Source organism: Sus scrofa, chromosome 5, assembly GCF_054392235.1.
Source record: "Sus scrofa isolate SSC_HxYL_T2T_F1_AM1 chromosome 5, Sscrofa_HxYL_maternal_Yorkshire_Landrace_v2.0, whole genome shotgun sequence".
NCBI classification, from domain to species: Eukaryota; Metazoa; Chordata; class Mammalia; order Artiodactyla; family Suidae; genus Sus; species Sus scrofa.
This window is the reverse complement of record NC_139387.1, coordinates 16764176-16789929: the sequence shown is the minus strand read 5'-3', so window position 1 is coordinate 16789929 and position 25754 is coordinate 16764176. Positions and strand designations below refer to the sequence as shown.

At 46.5% G+C, this 25754-nt stretch overlaps 1 protein-coding gene and 1 long non-coding RNA gene across 3 annotated transcripts in view; one reads left to right on the top strand and one right to left on the bottom strand.

The window, feature by feature from the left end:
• Positions 1-885, top strand: part of C5H12orf75 (chromosome 5 C12orf75 homolog) — a 38192-nt gene extending 37307 nt beyond the window's left edge. For both annotated transcript variants that reach the window (XM_084955526.1, XM_084955527.1), the window contains one exon: positions 72-885. The gene's annotated coding sequence lies outside the window, so the exon portion shown is untranslated. The remainder of the gene's footprint in view (positions 1-71) is intronic.
• Positions 811-23262, bottom strand: LOC110260654 (uncharacterized). The gene is made up of 5 exons (XR_014803168.1): positions 19722-23262; positions 18686-18754; positions 16559-16747; positions 8892-8943; positions 811-1420 (listed from the first exon to the last, which is right to left on the bottom strand). It is a non-coding gene; the product is annotated as an uncharacterized LOC110260654 (long non-coding RNA).
• Positions 23263-25754: the final 2492 nt, after the last annotated feature.

Genomic DNA, 25754 nt, shown 5'->3' with positions numbered 1-25754 from the left:
TTAAATCCAAGTGGTGCCTTTTTGTGTTTACGAATAACTCTTTCCCCCTTTTCTGTTTGTTGCCTCCATAGCTTGCTCATCAAGATCTGGATGGGATTTCGGCGTCGTGGGACATTGTGACGTGCACAGACATTTCCAAGGAAATTCCCAGTTTATAGTTAATGCCATGGGTACACATTGAATGTTACAGGACTAGAAAGGAATGGGTTGAACAGTACACTCATACCTGGCACTTGCCATGGTTCACCTGTGCAAGACGAGCTCACAAGCGGTTCTTGACCAGCTGGCCGCTGGCTCCTAGCGGTCATCACAGCTCGTGAAGATCATGTCTTTTTCATTGATACTTTTTGGATCGTTTTTATATAACAAAATCCTTCATCTATTTATAACTTAAAATAAGGCACGGTAAATGAATTACCCAAAGTAATATATTTGTTCTCTTTCACTATTTCTATTTCATGTTAATTGTCAGCTGTCAAAGTGATTCTAATGGTTCGCTCTTTTTTTACTATTTGTTTTTCAGCTTTATTTAAATGTCAGACGATTTTCTTTATTAAGGATGGTGTTATTACATTGTAACACTTAAACTGCTGAGATTTGCATGCTATACCTACCATTTGATTTACTTCCTATTTTCTTTAGTCAAAGGCTTATTATGTAACTGCGAATACTTCATAGCCACGAGGCTCCCATTTCTACTTGTGTGTGATCAGAGCATTTCATCATGTTAATTCTATACTGTTTTCAAGAACTTGTCACTGATGGTTAGTGGGATATTTGGGAATTTCTTACTTTGATAGTGAACATGCATCCACTTCGTACTGCACTGTAAATCACTTAATGTGCCAATGTATTTCAATAATTAAAACTTTTTACCCCCCTTTACCTGGATTTCTTAATTCTTTTTTGAAAGAACACTTTCAAATAAGTCACCCATTGTGACGTAGAGATATAACATATTGGCATGAAAAAATCATCATGTATCGATTACCATGAAAAACCAGAATTATGCACAAGATGAAAAGCATTCTCAGATATTTTGGTCCATACAGCTGTCATAGGGGCGTCAAGTTGATTTTTAAAAACCCGAAAGTTAGAATCACTGAGAAATGATTACAATACACATCCTCCCGTCTCATGTCCACACGCACATGGTGGCCTTTAACTGGAAGCTCAGCAGTTTATTCCATTGAGATTAATAGATGGATTAACTTTTTGAAAACATTTTGAATTACCTAGGTTTTCATCCATAAACTTAGTATGTTTGTCCAAACTGAGATTAACCACGACCACTTGGATGGGGCATCTGTCAGTTGTCTCCACTGTAAGGTTTCTTTTTTTTTTGTCTCCATCCTGTTTCTTCTAAACGAGTCATAAGTTTAGACCACACTCAAAGGAGAAGGGAATTAAGCTCCACCTCCTGGAGGAAAGAGTATCAAGGAATTTTTAGAATTTATGAAAAGCCTTATATACCTATAGTGAAATAGTAGCCATAAAAAGGAGTGAAATCTTGCCATTTGTGAATGTAAATGGACTTAGCGGATATTGTATTAAGTGAAACATGTCAGAGAAAGACACACACTGTGTGATTTCACATTTACGTGGAATCTAAAAACCAAACATAACAGAAACAGAGTCATAGATTTAAACAGGTGTTTGCCAGAGGGAAGGGAATTGGCAGGTGTGTGAAAGGGGTGAAGGTGATTTTAGAGGTGCAAACTTGCAGTTACAAAAAATGAGTCATGGGGATTATCGTCAGTCATAAGGAAGGTAGTGTCTTTGTATAGTGACAGGTGGTAATGAGACTTACAGGGTGATCATTTTGAAATGTATAGAAATAAGTGAGTCACTACGCTGGGTACCAGGAACGAACGAAGTGGTGTCAGTCAGTCATACCTCAATGTAAAAACCAAGTGAAAAGAAAAACAGGAAAAAAAAAAAAAAAAAAAACAAGTCCCACACTGATTAGTAAGTATTTTACAGAAGGTACTGTGCGACTCTGCACATGTCCTGTTTCTCCTTAGAGCTGCCCGCTGATTTTAACATTCATCCTTGGACCTTGCCTGCAATGTTTACTGCAGGATACCAATGCCGGTTTTCTACTTCCCTCGTTCATTCCTTCATGGGGATTACTTGAGATTCTTCTCTAAGGAGTATTTGAATTAAAAAAAAAAATAAATGGGGAGAGGAACCAATCATTTCTTTATATGCATGTGGTCTCATAGCTATCAATTTCTAGGTTATAATCCCATCCTTTCACTAGGTTATTGCTCAAGTTGTTCAAGCTTTGCCCATTGGTAGTTTTTTCATGTTGGTTCTTTTCATTTTTCCCCTTAGGTTGACTTTTAATAGCAAGCAGAATAAAAATCCAACTCAAAAATCAGTTAAAACACACTCCTAGAACTTCAAAATTATAAATGAATGGAGTTTTCCATATTATGGCAGGTCTTAATGTTTTCCTTCAACTCGACATTTAAATTTAGAACTTGTGATTCTTCCATGTTAATATCACCCACTTACCTAAGTCTTAAGGCTAATTATTTTTTATTAAGTATTGCAAGGATCCCCAGTGAAAGTCTTAAAGATTAATTAGTAACATTAAGAACTTTCAAAAGACAAGTTGAGAGATTGGAGAAGCCTTTGAAATGCCTGAAATTTAAGCATTAAAAGCTTTCCCAAACAATGTATTCTGGTTCTTTGTAAGATTGTTGCTAAAATATCCTAGAGAGAGAAGAGTTTCAAAGAACTTCTGATTAATGAAATTGTTGATTAGAGAAGGTTTTCTTAAACCTTCTAAGCTAGGAGACATTTATGCCTCGACTTGGTTAAAGGAGACGGCTAGAATTTAATTTTGGAAGAACTGTTTAGATCTCTGGAATGTAGAGATCTGGTTTTGGCAAGTACAACTAACTTCTGGGGTTTTATTGAAGAGTATCTGGCCTGGCAAACCGAGTTCTCAAAAGTGATCTGGAGTAGGCTCTGGGGCGAAGCAGAGAACAAGAGAAGGGTCTTAGAGGCACAGAGACGTTACCCCTCTGGGCTTTTGAATTGGGAAGGGCTTGGAGAGGAAGAGAAAACAGGTTCCATTGTGCAAAGGGGAGCTTTGTGTGGCTGTGTTGTATCTGTGCCCAGAGTTGTGAAGAGCTTCAGGGCTGCAGAGTTATGCGAGGAACTCAGTCGCTGGAGAGTTTACATTTCATTTGCTTAGACTTCATGCACTTGCTAAGTCCAAGTAGAACAAAATGCTGTGCTTTTCCATAGGCTGGGTTCTGACACCTCATTTTTTCGAGTCATTTATTGACCCTCACCCGCCGAGGTCTTGCTCTGCCCCAGGGGAACACTAGTTCCTGAGGGTCCTGCTGGAAGACCCAACCTCTGCACGCGGAGCTCTTTCGAATAGTGGGGGTACCCTGGGGAACCTGTCACACACAGAGCAGTATGGGCCCAGGGGAGCAGGACGACTTTGGGAGCACAGCCCACAGGCCCCTATGTCAAGACTCGTGGCTTAGGAAAGACTTCCTGGAGAGCAGGCCCCTCAGAGCCATGAGTTAGCCAATTAGAGGCAGCAGAAAGTTGGGGCAGAGAACCACAGGCGCAGTGGCACAGAGTCCTCAAGCCCCTTGCGTGTCCTGGGCAAAGTTGGGAGTTCCTCCTGGCTGGGGTGGGGGTGGGGGGCAAAGTCAGCTGTGGGGAGCTTCTCCTGAGGTCTGTAGGAGACCCCTGGAGAGGGAAGCAATTGTGGGGGTTATTTGCTGGGTCCCCCCCATTCACCTGTCCCCTGGGGGCCATCAGAAGTCTTGGTCTTCTGGTCTCTTCCACCTCCTGCTATGTGAGTCTCTCTAAGAGGCACAGCTGACACTTGCTCTATTTTAAGGTGGGCCTTTCCCATTTCACCAGTAATACAGATGATAGTGCGATTTGTGGAATGGTTCGAGAGACAACTGAAGGCAAGGGGCAGCTGGCCTGTGAGGTTCCTCTTCTTCCGGAGACACCCCTTCAAGGCCTGGCTGTTTAATCCAAGGCATTGAAACCAACACAGAGTCAAGGACAATGACGAAACAAACGTGTCCAAACAAAACATTCCTCCAAGAAGGTCAGAACACCACTCTGGGGCTGGGCTAGGCCTTTCCCAGCACCAGGTGTCATCGAGGGCCTGGTGATTGGGTTTGATAATGTTGAGGCCGGTCCCAGGCTTCCCATTCTCTCTCGCACTTTGCTCTCCACTAAAGCAATTCAGTAAATGACACAATCCTTTCTCCATCAGGGGAGTCTGAACGTACCCATAACTTAGCACTCCATTACATATCTTGCTTATTTATTCAATATTAAAACACCGCAGACTCCTTAGAAGGCAGGCACCTCATATATTCTCTTCCATTTTTCTTAGAATTGGGTCCCAGGGACCTACTAGGGAGAAATGGCCTTGGGTTGGGATGAAAGCAAGAGAACTTGTGACTCTCAGCGACAGACTGGTGGCTTCTCTAGAGCACTAGGGTCTCGGGGACAGATTTAAGGCCTCTGCTAAATCGTGTGGCTTTTCTGTGCCTGGGACATCTTCAATGAATGGCACAAAATCTACTCTTCATTTTCTGCTACGACGGTTAGCAGAATTCGTTGATGGATTGATTGATCCAGAGTTATTTCCCGAGGGTCTATTCTAGGCCTGGCTCTGTTTAGGCAGCAGAGATGCCGAAGTGAGCCCATCAGACAGACGTCCTTGATGTGGGGTTTACAGAGCGGAGATGCACTAGGTGAATGCACGTTGTATTTGTAGTTGTCAGAGTGACAGCTTCTGTGGGGAAAACGACCCCAGGAGAGGGAACAGAGCCAGGTGGGTACCACAGTTTTAAGGACACATCAGGGAATTACTCGCCGAAAAGACATGCAAGGGCAGAGAACTGAAGGCGATGTGGCTGCCCACGTGGGTTTCAGCAGAAGGATATTTTTAGGAGAAGGGCTGAGTTAAAATGCCCCATGCCAGGAACGTGTCTAGAATAGGTGAAAAGAGCAAAGAGCTCAGTGGGGCTGGAAAAAGATGGCAAATGGGAGTCACAGAAGTTAGAGGCTGCTGAGGAGCAGGGGGGTTTGGGAGGCAGATCAGCCCTATTCTAGACCAGTGGCTTTAAAATTTTTTTTTATATAGTTTTTTATTTTCCCACTGTACAGCAAGGGGGTCAGGTTATCCTTACATGTATACATTACAATTACATTTTTTCCCCCACCCTTTCTTCTGTTGCAACATGAGTATCTAGACAAAGTTCTCAATGCTATTCAGCAGGATCTCCTTGTACATCTATTCTAAGTTGTGTCTGATAAGCCCAAGCTCCCGATCCCTCCCACTCCTTCCCCCCCTCCCATCAGGCAGCCACAAGTCTTTTCTCCAAGTCCATGATTTTCTTTTCTGAGGAGATGTTCATTTGTGCTGGATATTAGATTCCAGCTATAAGTGAAATCATATGGGATTTGTCTTTGTCTTTCTGGCTCATTTCACTCCGTATGAGATTCTCTAGTTCCATCCATGTTGCTGCAAATGGCATGATGTCATTCTTTTTTATGGCTGAGTAGTATTCCATTGTGTATATATACCACATCTTCCGAATCCAATCATCTGTCGATGGACATTTGGGTTGTTTCCATGTCCTGGCTATTGTGAATAGTGCTGCAATGAACATGCGGGTGCACGTGTCTCTTTTAAGTAGAGTTTTGTCCGGATAGATGCCCAAGAGTGGGATTGCAGGGTCATATGGAAGTTCTATGTATAGATTTCTAAGGTATCTCCAAACTGTTCTCCATAGTGGCTGTACCAGTTTACATTCCCACCAACAGTGCAGGAGGGTTCCCTTTTCTCCACAGCCCCTCCAGCACTTGTTATTTGTGGATTTATTAATGATGGCCATTCTGACTGGTGTGAGGTGGTATCTCATGGTGGTTTTGATTTGCATTTCTCTTATAATCAGCCATGTTGAGCATTTTTTCATGTGTTTGCTGGCCATCTGTATATCTTCTTTGGAGAAATGTCTATTCAGGTCTTTTGCCCATTTTTCCATTGATTGATTGGCTTTTTTTTGCTGTTGGGTTGTATAAGTTGTTTATATAAAGTTGTTTATATATTCTAGAGATTAAGCCCTTGTCGGTTGCATCATTTGAAACTATTTTCTCCCATTCTGAAAGTTGCCTTTTTGTTTTCTTTTTGGTTTCCTTTGCTGTGCAAAAGCTTTTCAGTTTGATGAGGTCCCATGGGTTTATTTTTGCTCTAATTTCTATTGCTTTGGGAGACTGACCTGAGAAAATATTCATGATGTTGATGTCAGAGTGTTTTGCCTATGTTTTCTTCTAGGAGTTTGATGGTGTCCTGTCGTATATTTAAGTCTTTCAGCCATTTTGAGTTTATTTTTGTGCATGGTGTGAGTGTGTGTTCTAGTTTCATTGCTTTGCATGCAGCTGTCCAGGTTTCCCAGCAATGGTTGCTGAATAGACTTTATTTTTCCCATTTTATGTTCTTGCCTCCCTTGTCAAAGATTAATTGACCATAGGTGTCAGGGTTTATTTCTGGGTTCTCTATTCTGTTCCATTCGTCTGTCTGTCTGTTTTGATACCAGCACCACACTGTTTTGATGACTGTGGCTTTGTAGTATTTCTTGAAGTCTGGGAGAGTTATGCTTTTTTTTTTCTAGGGCCGCTCCCACAGCATATGGAGGTTCCCAGGCTAGGGGTCTAACAAGAGCAGTAGCCGCTGGCCTATGCTACAGCCACAGCAGTGCACAACCTGAGCCTCATCTGCCACCTACACCACAGCTTGTGGCAACACCAGATCCTTAACTCACTGAGCGAGGCCAGGGATCAAACCCGCAACCTTGTGGTTCCTAGTCAGATTCGTTAACGACTGAGCCATGAGGGGAACTCCCACAAATGGCAGAATGTCTTTTTTAGAGGTGATTAATATATTTTTTTGGCCACACTGGAGGCATGAGAAAGTTCCTGGGCCAGCGATTCAACCTGTACCTCAGCAGTAACCAGGGGCACAGCAGTAATAATGCTGGATCCTTAACCTACTGTGCCAGCTGATAATATTCCATTGTGTATATATATATCCATATTCTTTATCCATTCACCTGTCAGTTGTGTCCAGGTCTTAGCTATTGTGACTACTACTGCAGTGAACACGGGGGCACAGATCTCTTTGAGACTGATTTCATTTCCTTCAGGAAGAAGGACTCCTGGATCCTATGGGAGCTGTATTTTGCAATTTGAGGAACCTCTGTATTGTTTTCCATAGTTACCACACCAATTTACATTCCCACCGACAGAGTACAAGGGTTCCACATCCCTTCTCGCACTTAGCACTCTTTTTGATGATAGCCTTTTTTCTTTTGTCTTTTTAGGGCCACATCTGAGGCACGTGGAAGTTTTCAGGCCAGGGGTTGAATCAGACTTGCAGCTGCCTGCCTGGACCCACAGCCACAGCCAACTCCGGATCCGAGCTGCATCTGCAACTTACACCACAGCTCACGACAACGCCAGATCCTAAACCCACTGAGTGAGGCCAGGGATCGAACCTACATCCTCATGGATACTAGTCGGGTTCATTAACCATTGAGCCACGACGGCACTCCTGATGACAGCCATTCTAACAGGTGTGAAGTCGTAGTTCATTGTGGTTTTTTTTTTTTTTTTTTTTTTTGGTCTTTTGTCTTTTTTTGTTGTTATTGTTGCTATTTCTTGGGCCGCTCCCGCGGCATATGGAGGTTCCCAGGCTAGGGGTTGAATCGGAGCTGTAGCCACCGGCCTACGCCAGAGCCACAGCAACGCGGGATCCGAGCCGCGTCTGCAACCTACACCACAGCTCACGGCAACGCCGGATCGTCAACCCACTGAGCAAGGGCAGGGACCGAACCCGCAACCTCATGGTTCCTAGTCGGATTTGTTAACCACTGCGCCACGACGGGAACTCCCATTGTGGTTTTGATTTGCATTTTCCTGATGATTAGTCAGATTGAACACATTCTCGTACCTGTTGGCCATTAGAATGTCTTCTTTTGAGAAGGGTCTTTTCAGGTTCTTTGCTCATTTTTAAATTGGGTTATTTCCTTGCTATCGAGTTCCTTATATTTTGTGGCTATTAAACCCCTTATCAGAAAGATTAAGATTCGGTTTGCAAATATTTTTTCACCCGTAAGTTTCTCTTCACCTTGTTGATTGTTTCCTTTGCGGTGTTTGACGATAAAGGAATACTTTCAAATTGTGAGTCTGCTATGTAGGAATATTATATAGTCATAAAAGTCATGCTTTTGAAGTCTATGTAGTTTAGTGAGAAAATGTACGCAGTCTAGTTCAGAAATCAAAAATAAAAATTACATGCAAAATTATCCCAGATACGTGTGTATGTATGCACACAGAAAATGGGTGGGTGGGTTGTCAGGTCCTTGTCCCTCGATGTTCAGTGACCTTCATGCCTGATGCCCCCTGACCTCTAGCACTAATGCCGTGTTAGGCTCACAGGAGGAACGATGGTTTAGTGAACCCTGATGTCTGAAGAAGTCCTTTTTATTGGTTTACCGGACACTTTTAACTATATTGTATTTATCTCAGAAATCTTCACTTTAATAGGAAAATAGTTTCATTTCTTCCTTAACAATTGACATAAGATCTGTGATACCCTCGTGTTGAACCTCTTAAAAAGCCAAGCTCTGCCGGCTAGGGTCATGCCTATATAACATGCATCTACTGCCCTCTGGTGGAATCAACTTCTAACAGCAGCTTTATTTCTTCCCCTTTCTTGTTAAAGGTGGGAGTAGTTCATAGCTAACTTTCCTTAACATAGTCATAGATTTGAGGATTCAGCAGTTTCTTCCTAATAGCAGAGAGATCATATCCTGGCTTTTGCCACTTACTAGCTGTGTATCTTGGGCAATTTGCTTAACTTCTGTGTCTCAGTTTCCTCATCTGTAACATGGAGACAAATAATGATAAAATATTAAAGATATGTACCAAATACTTCCTACATGCCTTGCATTAATTCACTGAATTTCTACAATAATCTTATGATACTGGAACAAATGTTATTTCGATTTTACAAACAAGGAAACCAAGGGCCCGGAGATAAATCGTTGCTACTTCTCAGCCAAGTGTGAGAATCAAATGAGTTAATGATACATGTAAGGGGGTTCAAAGATGACCTGACTGAACACTCCAAGTCAGGCATCTGTCATCACCTTTTTGAGTTATTACAAGACTGGGTCTGTGCTAACGACATTGCTCTGGACCACATGGATCTTTACTTATGTGTGGGTTACTCCCATTTGTAACCCAGGCCATTTACTTGCATAATGAGACATAACTGTGTCAAATAGTAAAACGTGATTATTTATACCTATTTTTCTAGACACTTTTAATTTCTCCAGGGGCTGATGTGAGGTCAGCCTATTTCACTCATGACTGTCCTGGCAAATTCCAAGGAGGGGACAAAGGATTAAAGGGCAGATTTAGTATGTCTATTAATTTGCTGTTGTCTGTAGGTAGATGGGATCTCTACATATTTTCCCAGTCTGGGTTCGGGGAGCAGCGTGCAGGGAACCAGGGTGGTGCCCAGAACTATTTGTGTAGCGCCTTGCTCTGCCCATTGCTTTATTCACCTACTCAAAAATTATGTATGAGCCCCTCTATCTTGTACTGTTCTAAGCACTGGCCTCTCCATCAATGCGCCCTTATAAAATTCATCATGCTGCTGACACCAACAGAAATTAAAGAGTCAGGGACACAGATTAAGTTGGGAACATAGCCAACAGATGGACTTCCTCAGACAATTTTTTTTCATATTACATCTTATAAAGAAAAAAGTATAGTCAAGAAATTCAATACGGGTATTGTGGACATTTGAACTTTCAACAACTGGCGTTCTATTTGATTCTTGATCGAGGGGCAAATTATGCAAAATTAAAAACCGAACTTACAATTTAAATGATCAAGTCCAATAGTCATGGAGAATGGAGGCAAGTTATTGGGGGTGGGAGGGCATGCACTTTGGAACTTGTTTTTTAAGTAGAGCCCTAGAGGACGGCACATAGAAAGCTGAGCGAGTATTAAGAGTCACCAGGAAGTGACCAGCACACAGGGTGCTCCACAGGAAGATGGGCTTGATGCCAAGTTCAGTTTGAAGATGAGTGGTGTCATAACAGCACCGGCTGCTTCATGGGAAGCAGGCAGCTGCCCTGCCATGCCCTTAACTTAAAAGGCGCCTAGTCTCACCAATACAGTTGCTGTGAAAGTACGTTCTGAATGCAGTAGATGTTATTAGACAATTTGTTGCCATCCAGCTGTCTAGTGGAAGTCTTATCCAAGGTCTTTTAACCTGAAGACTTTAGAATCTAGGTCCCTCCCTCCCCTCCTTCTCTCCCTTCCTTTTGTTGCAAGGTTTTTTTTTGTTTTTATTGTTACTGTCTTTCTGCCTTTTCTTGAGCCACTCCTGCGGCATATGGAGGCTCCCAGGCTAGGGGTTGAATCGGAGCTGTAGCCGCCGGTCTACGCCAGAGCCACGGCAATGCCAGATCCAAGCCGCGTCTGCAACCTACACCACAGCTCACGGCAACGATGGGTCCTTAACCCACTGAGCAAGGCCAGGGATCGAACCCGCAACCTCATGGTTCCTAGTCGGATTCGTAAACTGCTGAGCCACGACGGGAACTCCCCAAGGATGTGTACTTTTTGGAGAGGAACCAAGAAGTGGAGACCGTGACCCATTCTACACCCACTGTCCTTGAATTCCTCATGCCCGTCATTGTTCAGGACAGGGGCCACATGTCTTCAGTCACCCCCCCCCCCCCTTTAAGATTTACTTTTCAAGGATGCTTTGTTTCCAGAGATCTCAGGTGATCATTTAATTGCTGGATTTACCCACCAAATGCCCTGTCCTACCAGCATCCCATCTTCCACTTTAGCTGTCATCTCCTGACTTCAGACCCAGTCAAGCCAGAAATCCATCCTGAGTCCTGCGTGTCTTTGAGTGTCTGTGGCCGAGGATCTCCTCCGACACGAATTTCTAGAACATTCAGGGCTTTGGTTGAAGCTGCAGAGTCTGCTTTAATTTTAGAAAAAGAACTTAGCAAAGGCCATTAGGAGGGCAGGATTCTGGGGTGGGGGAGTCCAAGGGAAGCAGAGAGGGTCAGGCTCTGAGGCTGTTTCAGCCAGAAGCAGCACCCAGACCATCCCCCGAGGGCTGCCCCAGTGAAGACCCCGCTGTGGCTGCTGCTGCTCTATGCAGACCCTGATGGTGATGGGACTGGACGCCTGAGGTACCCCTCCTACACACACTGCCATCTTCAGCTACCTCTTCCAGGAAGCTACGAATACCGTGCCTCCCTCCACTTGGTCCCTTCCCTGACACCAGCTTTTATGTCGCTGTGGCTTTCATTGACACCGTGGGAAGCACTGCACAACTCCACCTTCAGCAGAACTGCCCGTCCCCCCATCCCCCCAGGCTTCCTCCCCTTTCCGCCCCAGGTGCTTGCTCATACTTTTTGCTCTTCCCTCAGACTCTGGAGCTGCAGAGATTTCTACTTTTCTCTTGCATGCCTCCGTGGAGAGGGGCCCAGAAGCTTTGTAGTTGGAAAAGCTCGAGGCGAGGGTCGGTGTGTGGGAGGGCGGGGGGGCCAGGTGGGGGGCGAGGGGCTGCAGGAACCAGCTCCTGGTGTTAAGGCTCAGCTTTGAAAGTCTCTAGGGCTGCTGCTCTGCCTATTGTGGTGAACTATGGTGGGTTCTCTTTACTCCCAGAATAATTCACGCAACAATGTTCTTGCTCCCTTGATTCTGCTCTCGCAGGACTATTTATTCTGCGGTGCAACATTGTTCATCCAGCACAGCGGGGCTCTCTGATGGTTATGATCACTTCCGTGTTTCTGATGAGGAAGCCGAGATACAGGAGAGCAGAGCCCTTGCTTCCAAGCCTCCCGTCCGACAGCAGATTCTGTCCATACATTTACTGGTCACACATGAGGGGTCAGGCCCCGAGGGCTGGTAAGTGGCAGCGTGGGTCTTGAATCCAGGTTTTCACGATCTCAAAGCCTTTTGACTACAGCGTGGCAGTATTTTTCAGAGGCTCGGTTCCCCAAAGAGTGGTTACAAAGCAAAAAAGAGATAAGAGAAAATGACAGGGAAGAAGAGAAAAAAGTATGCAAGAGAGAAGTGGCCTCATTATGGTGTATTTTCGAGGTTGCAAACAGCCAGCATTCGTGTTACCTGTGGCTGCTGGACTTTTAGGAAGTAAAGAAGCAACAGCCTTTTTCGTCCTCTGTCCATTGGAGCCAAGGTAGAGATAGACACAGGAAATCAGATGGAGATTAAAAGGTCACTCTTAAAAAACCCCCCAAATTCATGTCCTCTCCGAACCTCAGAATGTGACCTGGTTTGGAAATAGGATCTTTGCCGACGTGATTAAGATGAGGTCATATGGGATCAAACGGGCCCTACATCCACCGAGGTCTCTTAGAAGAAGGGAAAACAGAGCCACAGAGTCACACAGGGAGAAGTCCCGTGAAGACGGAGGCAGAGATGAGAATGATGCAGTTGGAAGCCATGGAATGCCAAGGGTTGCCAGGAGCCACCAGAAGCTGGAAGGGGCAAGAGAGAGGCTTCTTCCCTACAACCTGCAGCAGAAGTCTGGCTCTGCTGACACCCCGATTTTGGACACCTAGCTTCCAGAACTGTGAGCGAATACAGTTTTGTTTGAAGCCACCCAGTATGTGGTACTGCAGCCCCAGGAAACTCCCACCGATGAAAGTCTGGAACACATGGGTTTCTGCTTGCAAGCAAGTGGGTTTGGAGTGTCCTATCCTTGACTAGATGAACGCTGTCCCCCCCGCCCCCTGCCTTTCTTTGAAGCTTTTCCCAAGGGCACGCTGGGCTCCGCAGAAGGATGGAGATTGGCTGAGCAAGCCCGGTTCCTTCCAGGAACCTCAGAGGGGAAGGATGGGAGCTCGGGAAACACGAGTGGGGAATAAGAGCTCCCGGCTAGCCGTGGGCTGTAAATGCTAGTTTTTCCGCCTGCGCCATGTTTTTGTAAAAATATTTAAATCCATTCCCAATGTTCAAAAGTTGAAACCTGGCTTTTCTATGAAGAGTCTCAAGCTTTTTCAGAAAAATGGAAAATCTGGCCACACTGGGCCGCAATTCCCATGGGAGTAGGACTGGCTGTTGCTGCAAAGTGGTAGCCTCTCCAGATGGGGGCAGGCCCTCTGGCTGCCCATTCTGCCCACCTTTCCCCTCGTCTTAACCGCCGCCCCCGCCTCTCTTCCCTCCTGGCCCTTTAGACATTTCCGCTTAGGAGTCTGAGCTGTGGTTGAGAGCTCAGGGGCCAGGCAGACAAGTCCTGGGTTCAGATCTGTGCTCGGGTTAGCTCCTTGGGCAGTTTACCGCCTCGAGCCTCAGTTTCCTCACTGGTGTGATGGGAAAAATAGAACTGACCAGAGTTCCACTTGTGGCTCCGTGGCAGTGAACCCACTAGTATGCATGAGGACATGAGGACGTGGGTTCGATCCCTGGCCTCGCTCAGTGGCTTAAGGCTCCAGCGTTGCCATGAGCTGTGGTGTAGGTGGCAGATGAGGCTGGGATCTAGCGTGGCTCTGGGGTAGGTTGGCAGGTACAGCTCTGATGTCTACTCCTGGCCTGGGAACTTCCATATACTGAACATTTGCGTGCCCCCCTGCCCCCACCCCAACAACAAAAAGAACAACCACCACCCTGACCTTATGGGACCATGCAGAGAATTGAATCATTTCACCATGCTAGTCTTACACATACAAACCACATCCTAAGTGCCCAATAGATGGGAGCTATTGCTGTTTAAAAAAAGCAAAACCCGACCATGTAAGAGGAACCCTGGAAGGAGAAAGCCTCTGGCGAGAAGTCTGCTTTGTCTGGTTTTAGGGCCGCCCTCCATCTCACCAGTGTTCAGACAAATATTTTAATAAGCCAGCTTCCAAGGAGCCCCTTTCTGTAGCAAGGAGTCCAAGGGCAATTTGGGGAATTGCAGCGCCAGTGAAGGTAGTTTTTCTTCCTCCTCAACAGTTTGATTCTCTTCTGGAAGGAGGAGGTTGCAGGGAGGCAGGAAACCCTGGATCCCATCCAAATACTTTGATGTCTGGGTTTTAAAATACTTGCGATCGTAGCTGGCTTTGCCGACTTCCTAGTGATCCTCCAAGGAGCATTTCTGTTCTGACTGATCACTTCTCCTGGGAAGCCCCGAAGGAAATGATCGGCCTCAAATAGCCTATTTCCACGTGGAGGCGAGGAGCCAGGTGGAAACAGGCAGGAGGGAGGGTGACAGAGGGGAATTTTTTTTAAAATGAAGGACCTATCAACGTCTCACTGGGAGAAGACCAGCCTTGTGAGGAGGCCACCAGCCTCTGAAATCATTGCAAGCTACAGAAGCCACCTCGAGCCAGTCCTTGTAAAACAGAGTAAATTTAGAGGAGTAACAGAGCCATAGACCCCAACGACGGTGAAGCCTCCCCAAGGGCTAGAGCCGGGAACGAGAGTGAACAGGTAGCAGGTGCAAAAGGATTGGTACAACTTAGTGGTGGATACAAGAGAAGCTATCTGGTTGCTTCAAGCATCATGGATTGAGTCATCCAGCCTTTCTCCGTTGATTAGAAAGGGCACCTTTTTCACATTCTAATTTTCTGGTGTGTGTGTGTTTGGGTCCATTTCTGGTAAAATTCTACTTCCCCTGCTCTCCCTGGTTGGTATGGGTTGAATTGTGTATCCCACAGAAGAAGTAGGTAAGGAGTTCTCCCTGTGGTGCAGTGGGGTCCGCGGTGTCTCTGCAGTGCCAGAATGCAGGTGCAATCCCTGGCCTGGCAAGTGGGTTACAGGATCCAGCATTGCCATAGCTGCAGCATAGGTCACAACTGGGGCCCAGATGGGATCCCTGGCCCAGATCTCCATATGCCCTGGGGGGGTGGCCAAAAAAAGGAAAAAGATAGGTTGGAGTGTTAACCCCCTAGTCCCTCAGAATGTGGCTTTATTGGGAGAGTAGGTCTTTAAAGAGGTTATCACATTAACATGAACTCACTAGGGGGGGGTGGAGCCTTAATCCAATATAGTTTTTGTCCCTACAAAGGGGGAATTTGGACCAAGAGCTAGAGGTGCACAGAGGGAAGGATGGTAGCCATACATAGAAGAATCAGTGTGATGGATCTCTAAGCTGAGGAATGCCAGAGACTACTGGGAACCACCAGAAGCCAGGAAGAGGTGGGGGATCCTTCCCCAAAAGGTTTCAGAGGGAGCCTGGCCCTGCCGCCACCTCGGATTTTAAGCCTCCAGGACTGTGAGACAATGTATTTCTCCAGATTGTGGTACTTCATTAGAGCAGCTCTAGCAAGCAGACAGTGCCCCAATGTAGCTACCTCTTTTTAAGTGTTATAGCTTTAGAACCTTTAAAAATACTCGGTCATGTTAATCCCAGCGATCTTAAGATGGGAAAGGTTAGATCTGATGTAAATGCTAAAGACTATAACCCAGAATACAGTTAGAAAGTTTTTAGGAGGTCCCATTGTGGTGCATTGGAAACACATCTGATTAGGAACCATGAGGTTCTGGGTTCCATCTCTGGCCTCACTCAGTGGGTTAAGGATCTGGCGTTGCTGTGAGCTGTACGTGTAGGTCACAGATGCTGCTTGGATCCTGCATTGCTGTGGCTGAGGTGTAGGCCAGTAGCTACAGCTCCGATTTGATCCCTAGCCCGGGAACCTCTATTGCCGCGGGTGTGGGGGGAAAAACATTAAGTCATTTAGAAAACCCCTTAAGATGTACTCTTGAAAGGGGTACTTTTTGTCTTTTTAGGGCCACACCTGCAGCACATGGAGGTTCCCAAGCTAAGAGTCAAATAGGAGCTGTAGCCGCTGGCCTACATCGCAGCCACAGCAACGTGGGATCCAAGCCTCATCTGCGACCTGCACCACAGCTCATGGCAACGCTGGATCCTTAACCCACTGAGCAGGGCCAGAGATTGAACCTGTGTCCTCATGGAGGCTAGTCAGATTCGTTTCTGCTGAGCCACGATGGGAATTCTGAAATGTGTCCATTTTGTTGCATGTTAACTATACCCCAGTAAAATTAAATGGTTAGACTTGTATGTATTATGTACCTCAGTGCAGCAAGTGGGGGTCGCCGCTATCTTGCTTTTTCATATGTTGCATGGATTGTGCAAACTTTGGACAAAGCTCTGTACATACATAAAATTCTGGTGGAGCTCTCATGGACCGGCGGGACTGGAGTTCTAGACTCACATTTAGAAACAATTTAGGCCAGCACTCATCCACTTGCCCCAAACTGTGCACGTGGATTAATTCTTCTAACACACGTACAGACCATGCTCAAAATACAGGCTGGGTGAGGCTCTGTCATAGCTCAATAGATCAGCTGAGTAGTAAGAGCAGATCTTAAAACATGATGACGACTTGTGACCATCTCATGTCTTAGATCATTTCCGTATTTAAGTTCTTGCTGCAGTTCTGACTCGAATAGGCCACATGGTTTCAGTAGAGCGAGGCACGACTCACGTTACCTTGGCTACAGGAGCTGTGAAATCTTCATTCCTGTCATTGAAAGATTCATTTTGTTCTGAATGTTGAGTCCACAATTGAAATCAGGTATTTTTAGAGTATTCTGCAAATATCCGACAGAAGGGGGATGGGGACTTCCAGTAATTAAAAATGTTGTCATCAAATGTTTCAAGACATAGTCCAGAAGGGTCCTGGTTTTTCAAAACAAGGAAAACGTAAATGGATGGAAGACCTTGATCATTAAAGCCCTCTGCAGACAAGATTCGGTAATTAAGGAATGTGAATAATTGTGTGAGTGAGTGATTGTTGGGTCAGCAATTCCTACTCTCAGGCTCTGGGTCTGTGCTATGAAAGTGAGATTGGAAGGTGAGCCTGAAAGCTTTTCCATGTTCGGCTACTTATGTAAATTAAGGGAGCTGTGCTAGTTATGGGTTTTGTCTGCTTAGCACCCTTCCCTTTTCCCCTCCTCCCTGTGGGAAACCCATTCCTTGTGGATGGGAGGGGCTGACCTCACAACCTCCCTGCCACCACGATGGCAATGGGGGCCCTAATCTGGTCTGTAAGGGGTCCCTTATTTTCATTTCCTATAGTTGTTCCTTCTGAGAAGAGCAGTGACCCAGGAATGCCTGATTAGCATCTGCCCTGAGATTTTCTCCAAACCTTTAAGGGGGGAAAAAATATCCCCCTCCCACCCCCCGCCCAAGATCATGACCTTGAACTAGAATGTAAGCCTACAGCTCCTGGGGCCATCTTTCCTTCCAGTACGGGGAGGCTGTCTTGAGAATAAAGCCAACTTGAGGGGGGAGCAGGGCCGAGAGGTGGAGAGAGGGGGAGGTGGAGAGATTGCCAGGGCTGAAGCTCTTTAAGCCCTTGACTCTTTCTCATAGGAGCCAGACAATGCCCCCTTCTACCTTTTCTTTATCCAAGTTGAATGGAGTTTCTCTCACATGCGACATTAACAATTCCTGGCAAATTGTAATTACGGTTACTAGCAAATTGCCCAATTCTTAAAAAAAAAAAAAAAAATCAAGATCCTCTTGGAACTGTGCAACAGCAACGACAAAAATTAGGTGCCGAAGCTGATCCGGAACAGAATTCTTCTCCATTATGCAGAATCCCACCATATAATTTGTTGTATTCATCTAAAAGAACCTCAAACTCAATGACAAGTGATGTCTTTAACAACGTGATACATGTAATTCACACCACTGTATGTTCTATGTGGAAGTTGAGAGCAAATCCTCAGTACTTTGTCCCAAGGAAAAAGCTTTCCTGTTCTTTCAATTTTGTATCTATAGGAGATGATGGATAGATCACTACATGTACTATGGTGCTCATTTCATGATGTATTAAGTCATTACACTGTGCCCCTTAAACTTTTAGAATAAAATGACACGTTTGTATGAAATATATTACTTTACTCATTTTCCGCACCAGGGTTTTGGATACAATTTCATTGTATGAAAGTGTTCTCCTAAAATGATTTTTTTTTTTGTCTTTTGTCTTTTTGTCTTTTGTTGTTGCTGTTGTTGCTATTTCTTGGGCCGCTCCCGCGGCATATGGAGGTTCCCAGGCTAGGGGTTGAATCGGAGCTGTAGCCACCTGCCTACACCAGAGGCACAGCAACGCAGGATCCAAGCCGCGTCTGCAACCTACACCACAGCTCACGGCAATGCCGGATCGTTAACCCAATGAGCAAGGCCAGGGATCGAACCCGCAACCTCATGGTTCCTAGTCGGATTCGTTAACCACTGCGCCATGACGGGAACTCCCTAAAATGATTTTAAAGCAACTAAATTGGATCATCCTTCCCTGCTCTCCCAGCTTTGAGATTGTGAAGTTCAAATATCCTTCTCTTCTTTGGGGGAAGAGAAAGAAAAATATCATGAAGGAATGTTGGCCTAATTTATTTTGGTGTTAACGGGTCTGCTCTGGTCCTCAACTGATCTGCGCAGGCAAGGAAGGCCCCCCAACCCCCCTTCAGGGGAATCCGTCGATTCATTAGGAAAAGAGGCAAGGATGAATCCTCAGGGAAAATGGCAGAAGAACTTTGGGAAGGATGTGATGGAGATCGAGATGCTCCTTTTTCTGTTATTGCTCATCCAAGTTGCTCAAAGCAGCCTTCTTACCAAGAGTTGTTTGGGTGCAGACAAGTGGAGGTCTGATCACTTGTTCAGCACTAGTTTTCCTTCCTTTTCCTAAAGGATAAAGAGGAACGAACTGGTTACCTCTCATGAGCAATAGCAGGGTATTCCTGAAGTCTTCCTTTATTGGCTCCATTTAAACACCTGGAGGCTTTTCCTACCCTGGCCCCTCACGCTCTCTGGAGAGGTTTCCCACTTTGCTGGTTCTGAGATAGAATGAACCACTCCCCAAAGTTGGAAAGGTCCTATGGAGCAGGAAACGGCATCTGTACTCTGGTCAACCCCGCAAGGCTGACCTCTCCCTTGGTTGAGTAACAGAAGTAGTGACCAAATACAGAGAGCCCTGGCCATGTGCCAGGCACTCCCCAGGCTCTCATTCCATTTTAATCGTCACAAGAATCTAGGAGGTAAATGCAACCATTGCTCATGACCTCTCCAGGCCAAAATTCCTCCCTCCTATGCTCTTTGATGTCCTGTAACTTTCCTCAGAGCGCTTACCTCTATTTCTTGGGTTATCAACTAGGATTATTTAAGTCTCCCCCGTGGGAATGTCATCTTAACCATCACGGGAACTAGGTCTATTAACTACGGATGACCAGCCCTAACGCAGTGCCTGACATGTAGCAGGCACTCAGGAAACATTGTGGAATAAAGACATCCTCATGCAATGTGGAGACAGTAAAAGCTCAGAGAGGTTAAGTATCTTGCTCAAGACTGCGAAATATAACAAGCAGTGCAGCCAGTACTGGAATTCGTGTTCTCATTTTTTGCACACACCCCCCGCCCGCCGCCGGAAACAAGCCTGCTTTCCAGGCTGCCTCTGTTGATGCCTACTTAGAGAAGCAACCGAAGAGGTTAAGTGTAGTCAAAGCAATGTTGTGCTATTTGAGTAACTATGGTGAGAACCCTCTACCAGTTGATAGGAATCTGTCCACCAGTTGATAGGTGTCTGTAGGACTAGAGTGGATGAAGTGGACTTAGTATCACTGTGAAGGAGAGGAGGTTGGCTTTCAGAACTCACCCATGGCCAGTCCCTGATGTTTGACTTAGGTTGTTTCTGCTTGATCATCACCCAATGTGTCATTTTCCCTGGAAGTTCTTGAGTTGTAATAGGGGGACAAATATTTCAACCCCAGGAGTGTCTGGCTCTCTTGAATCGGGGTCTCTAACTTATTAACCGATTGCTAAATCACACTTTGGTAGAGGTACCATAGCCCCTTCCCCCAACTGATGGCTATTGAATAGTCTTGCCAGAGAGGCTGGAGGATGCGAGTACATCCACAGGCTCTTTTCTCTAGAACTTACTCAATGATGCTCAAGTTGTGTTAGATCACCATGGCTACTGGGCTATTCTACACAACTCCACACTTTTTCTCTCAAGTCACTGTGTTATTACCAAGAGGGAATTGTGTTGGTTTCCAAAGCTATTCAGCCAATTATATTTAATGCAATTACCAAGGAAATATTTTAATGTTAAAAATTGCTGAAATAGTGTAGAAAAAAAGGGCTGTTGAATTTCCAAAGATAAAAACAAGATGCTTAGAAAAACCCATTAAAATAGTTAAGAGGTGAAAAAAATTTACCAAAAATTTAGAGATTCTGAAGCTCACTAGCATCTTTAAGCTCGTATTCCATTTTCAAGAAACAAATAGGCTATCTTAGCTAATGCACAATGGATGAGATTTATACAAGAAAAAGTGGGAACTCCCATCAGCCCATCCACATTCAAAGAAAAATCCTTGCCCCAAACATCACGTGTTTGCACTAGTTTTCTGCCCGCCTTTCTCTCCAACAACAAACCCCCCCAAAACTGATTTCTTTCAGTAGCAAAAGCAGAATGTTTCAGGAATTTGTTTTATTTTAAAAATAAAATACAACATTTGTATGTATTATTTAAAAAAAGTGTTTTCCCCTGCTTTAGCCATCTTTCCTGATTAACAATCTCTGGAGTCATTCAGGTCACAGGGTCTTTAGATGTAAAGTTCTATTAGATATTTCCAGCTCCTTCCAAAATGGTGAATGGCTCAGGCATCAAATTTTATATAAACCCAACCCCCAACCAATTCTGGAGAGGTTTTAAAGGAAAGCCATGTGGAATACAGGAAATAAAGAACCAAAACAGAACGATAGCAACCAACCAACCAGACAAGCACCCAAGTTCTGTGAGGAAGTTCTTGGGAGATGGGACAGCTGCTGGCAAGTGTGGGCTTGGGGCTAGGGTGGGGCTGGGGCGGGGGTGGGAGTGCCTGCAGCCTGGGATGGAGGAAGGACCACGTGTGCTCCCATCAATTAGAACTTCCCCCACTAAGGCGCCCCAGACTTCCTGATCCATGGAACCTGCGAGATAAGTATTTGTGATTGCCTTAGGCTGCTAAGTGTTGGGGTAATTTATTATGCGGCAATAGATGTAAACACACTGTCCCACTTCCTTGTTGAAATCCCAAGTTCTTTCCCCGACCTTGGTCTTTGTGTGGCCCTCCGTGTGGGCGTGTCCTTTCCATATCTGCACCTTCATCGAGCCCCCTTCTTTCTGCCATTGCCTCTCTCAGGGAAGGATTCAGTAGGAAAAGGGCTTTTTAAAAGGAGTGCTTCACTCTCTTCCCAAGCTGCAGCACAGGGAGTGTTACTGACAGTTAAAGGGGACCTGGGAGCCCATCCCTGGGAGGGTGGCCCTGAATGGGACCCAGGGGTGTTGTCTTGCTCAATCTTGCCCCGTGAATGGAAGCCGCTGATTTTGCCTTTGAGGTTAGGGTACTTTCACTAATTGGGGGAAGGAAGAGTGGGGAGGCTTTGGCTGTAGAAAGGAGATGCTTCTCTGCTGACCATAGAAAGTGACTCTTTCCTGGTCAGAGCCTTCTCAGATGGCTTTGAAATGGGTTTCTTCCAACTAAGGTCGGGTGGTCGAGGGTCAAGCGGTTGGAAGAGGCTTTTGGCAGAGGACACGCCGAGGAACGTATGTCCTTCTTCCTGAGTTTTCCACGACCCCCTGTTGGGTTCTGTCCCAGAAGTGTTTGCCCCAGTTGTCCCCTATGGATGGTTGGGGATCAGCACTTCGTCTCAACCCTAGCCTCCACATCTGGAGCTTTTTAAAAGAATGAGTGGAGCGTGGGTTCTCACCTCTGCCTGATTTTCAATCAACTGCTTTTGATTTCTTGTTTTCGGGGGCTGTGCTGGGCTTGATTTGTGCCAAAATGCTCTCCTGTCTCCCCATAAACCTAAGAGCTGCCCTTTTCATAGAGCTCACTCTGGGTCAGGTACTATATTCTGTGGTGTATCTGGATTCTCTTGCCAAACCCTCCCCAAACCTGTAAGGCAAGGCCCACCACTGCTATGTTGCAGATGGGGTGGCTGAGGCTCTCGCAGGTGAGGTGATTTGTCCTTGACCGTGGAATTAGTGCATAGAGGAGAATCGACCCCAGGCTAGTGGGATTCCAAAGCTGCTTTGTTTGAGGCAGCCCCAGGAGGCTACCCCTGTGTGAAGTGCCGAGAGTGATGAAGAGGCTACCTGCTGCCCCCCCCCCCCACCCCAGGAGGTTTGGGACTTTTAGTTGAGGTCACCCACCACGGAGTTATTTTCCCACCTGGAAGAACTTAAGCCCTGATCACTATGCCCACGACTCTGACAACAACAAAGTTCCTTCAGTAAATTCTATCTTTCTCCAAGGAGTCCACAGTGAGGAAGCTTGACACACTGCATCTTCTCGGGGCAGTGCCAACTGTGTCCTTTTGTGTGTCTAGGTGTGAGGGTGCATATGTGAAGCCTTGCCCTAAATACCCCCGCGACCGCTCCTGCTCTCCCAGCCCGGCCCCTGGCTCATCCCAAGTACCATAATTTCCACCTGCTGTAGTGCTCTTCAGCCCCGTCCATTGGCCACTCCTGTTGGCTATTGCTAAAACCTTCCCTCCACCCCACAACACAGGCCATTCCCCTTCAAGGCTTTGAGGGGGACCCCCTATATACACCTCTGCCAAGTTCCCCTAGTTGTTACCTAGTCTTTTGGGAGAGAGAACACCCCTCTTCCAGAGCCAGGAGGGTGTGGTGCTCAGTTAGGGGCTATGGCTGCCTGCCTGCAGTTGTTCTTGTGGCCTGGCTCCCTTCTCCCTGTGTGCCCTCAGGCACGTTGCCTAACCTCTCTGAACTTTAGCTTTCCCATCTATGAAAAGATCAGAGGACCCACCCCCTTGAAAGCAGCGAAGAGTAGTTGACACCCCTTGAAAGCAGTGAAGAGTAGCTGACACCAGGCACTTTAGCACTAGTGGACAGAATCACCTAGAAAACGAAGATCTTTTTAGCTTTTCCTTCCTTAACTCAAACTTTTTCTCTAGCAGGTCTTGAAGTCTGAGGGAGTATGTTCTAGCAGCTTAGACTTCTTGGGGCTTTTGGTTTTCCTGACTGTGGACAGGCTGGGGCTTCAGTTGAACCTGGGCGTTACACTGCCTAACACGCAGAGAAGCCAATATCATGGCACCGGCTTTTGAGAAAGAAAAGGAAGAAAGAAAAAGAGCTGAATCATGAGACTGACTGGCAAGGAGACAGGAAGCAAAGCTTGCAACCCTGTCTCCCGGATCCAGGGACTAGGGTGAAATTTAAAGGGTTCGGGGAATTTCCAACTTGGAAGCTGATTGGCTGGTCTCTCATCAGGACATATTAGGTACGCGGGCTGCCGGAAGCCAGATTTTCCTTCTTGAAGCACATCTTGCTCCATCAAGGGCTGTGGTGGCAACATTTCTATCCGAGTTCTGTAGATTGGAGATTCTTGGTTCCAGGTCATCCTGGAGACCCAGGTTCCTGTCTAGCACGTGTGCTGTGCTGTAACCCCAACCCTAACATAATTCAAGGTTTGACCAGTCAATCCACCAAACCCTGTTTAGGGTGGTCAGTGGTTTCCGTGAAGTTTCACAGGTCCCTCTCTCTCTGGGTTTCTCCTTCTCCACGGGTTTCGGGGTCTGACTCAGCTTTGAGGCCTCTACGTGCTCGACATTGGCCTTCATCCTCTCAAGGAGCCCCCTGCCCCTCCCTGCTCGGCTCCCAGCCTCCCAAGCCCAGTGTGTGATGTCACATGACCCCTTGTGGGACGCCTGTGTTGTGCTGGAGACATTATCATCTTCCATTCAGTCTCACTTGTAATGAACCCGAGAGACAAAACCCTGCTTGGGAACTGGCCCAGGGGGACACATAACTGCCCGTCTCCTCTCTTGGCTGGGAAGTGGTGATCTTGGCTGAAAGACATGTTCACACTTCGGAGAACCGTGGAATGTGAGTGCTGCAGAGGCTTGCAGGGCAAAGTCCATTTTACAGACCAGGACGCTGAGGCCAGGAGAAGGGAGAAGGCTGCGTGTTACAGGAAGACAGGGTAGGGTGCTCAGGAAGCTGACTCAGGTTCAAATTTGGATTCCTTCACGTACTCGTTCTGTGGCCCTGAACAAGTCACGGGCTGTCTCTAAATCTCGGCTTCTTCTGTACAATGAGAATGATAGCAGTGCCTCCTCGTGGTGGAGTTATGGAGAGGGTTAAATGAGGCGGCCTGGGGGTGTGTGTGGGGGGTGTGCCTGGCACCAAGGCAGTGCTCCACCAGGACTGTGACTTGCCCGTTCACCCTAATTCTCCTTCACTTTTCTTCTTTTCTGAGCCCCTGCCGTGGAGTGTGCCTACCGCCCTCAAGGCAGCTGTAGCTGAAGCCTCCCTTCTTACTCACTGTGATGCCCATGATTCTGGAATCTGAAGACCTGGGAATTGCCCTCATTTTGTCTTGTAGGTTTCCTATATGCTGTAGTTTTTTAAAAAAATGGCTTCTTAAAAACATGTGAGAGTTGGGGAGTTCCCATCGTGGCGCAGCAGAAATGAATCCAACTGGGAACCGTGAAGTTGCGGGTTCGATCCCTGGCTCAGTGGGTTAAGGACCTGGCATTGCTGTGAGCTGTGGTGTAGGTCACAGACACGGCTCGGATCCCACGTTGCTGTGGCCCTGGTGTAGGCTGGCGGCAACAGCTCCAGTTAGACCCCTAGCCTGGGAACCTCCACATGCCGCGGGTGCGGCCCTCAAAAGGACAAACGACAAAAAAGAAAAGAAAAAAAAAATGTGAGGGTTGGAGGTGATGGGTGGAAAAACAGGCAGGGTAAAGGAGAAAGTCTTTATTTTTGAGTCTGGGCTCAGTTAAAGAGCTCTTTTACACTGTCCTCAATGTGCTCGGCTTTTCCATTTTTCTCCTGTTAGTGGTTTTGCCCTGTCTCTGTTTATTTTGTGACTTGTGCCTGTAGGGATGTTCTCAAAAGAGAATCCTCCACCCTACATCTTGTTTTGGCCATGTGTTGCCCATTCTCCCTCGGTCAAGGCCCTTTTTGTGCGGGGGGAGGGGAGGGCTTATTCTGGTTAACGGGGATGCCATATGGGGTGACGTTTTGCTGGGGGAGGGACAGGCGGAGGGTCCCCTCGTCGAAGGTCAAACCAGACATGTGTTCTTCCTGGCCCCAGCACCACTTAAGGGGTGGATACGTGCCCAAGGGTCTGCTGTGGGTGACTGGAATGCATCAAGGTTTCTGTGATTTTAGTCACAAGGAGGAACAGAAAATTTTGCTCAAGGAGAGGGGCTCACTCAAGGGCTATGACTGATGTTTCCCTGGAAAACAAAGATGTTTTGGGCCCCACAGGACTTTACAGCCATAAGTCACCCTCTCTGGCTTTCAGACGGTGCAGGGGTCCCCCCCTCCCCTGTTTTCTTGGGCTGTGTGGTCTCCTTTGAGCCTGTTTCCTCATCTGCATAACAGTCCTAGACTGGTCAGGGGCCTAGGCTCAGGGAGCAGAAGCTGGTTGTTCATCCCAGCCTGTTGCCACCTCCCAAACTTTGGGCAAATCTGTGTGTGTGTCTGTTTCCTCACTGGTGAAATGAGCCCCGTCAGATTCCCACTGGCTGAGAGGTTTCAGTAGGTTAATACTTGGCAAGTACTTAGCACAGTACCTGTGCTGGGTGGTGCTCAGCTTGGGTTGGTGTGGTTGTCTCTTGTGACTGGCTTCCTTTGCTTGCACATGGCCAAGCAGAGCCACAGCCAAGGGTA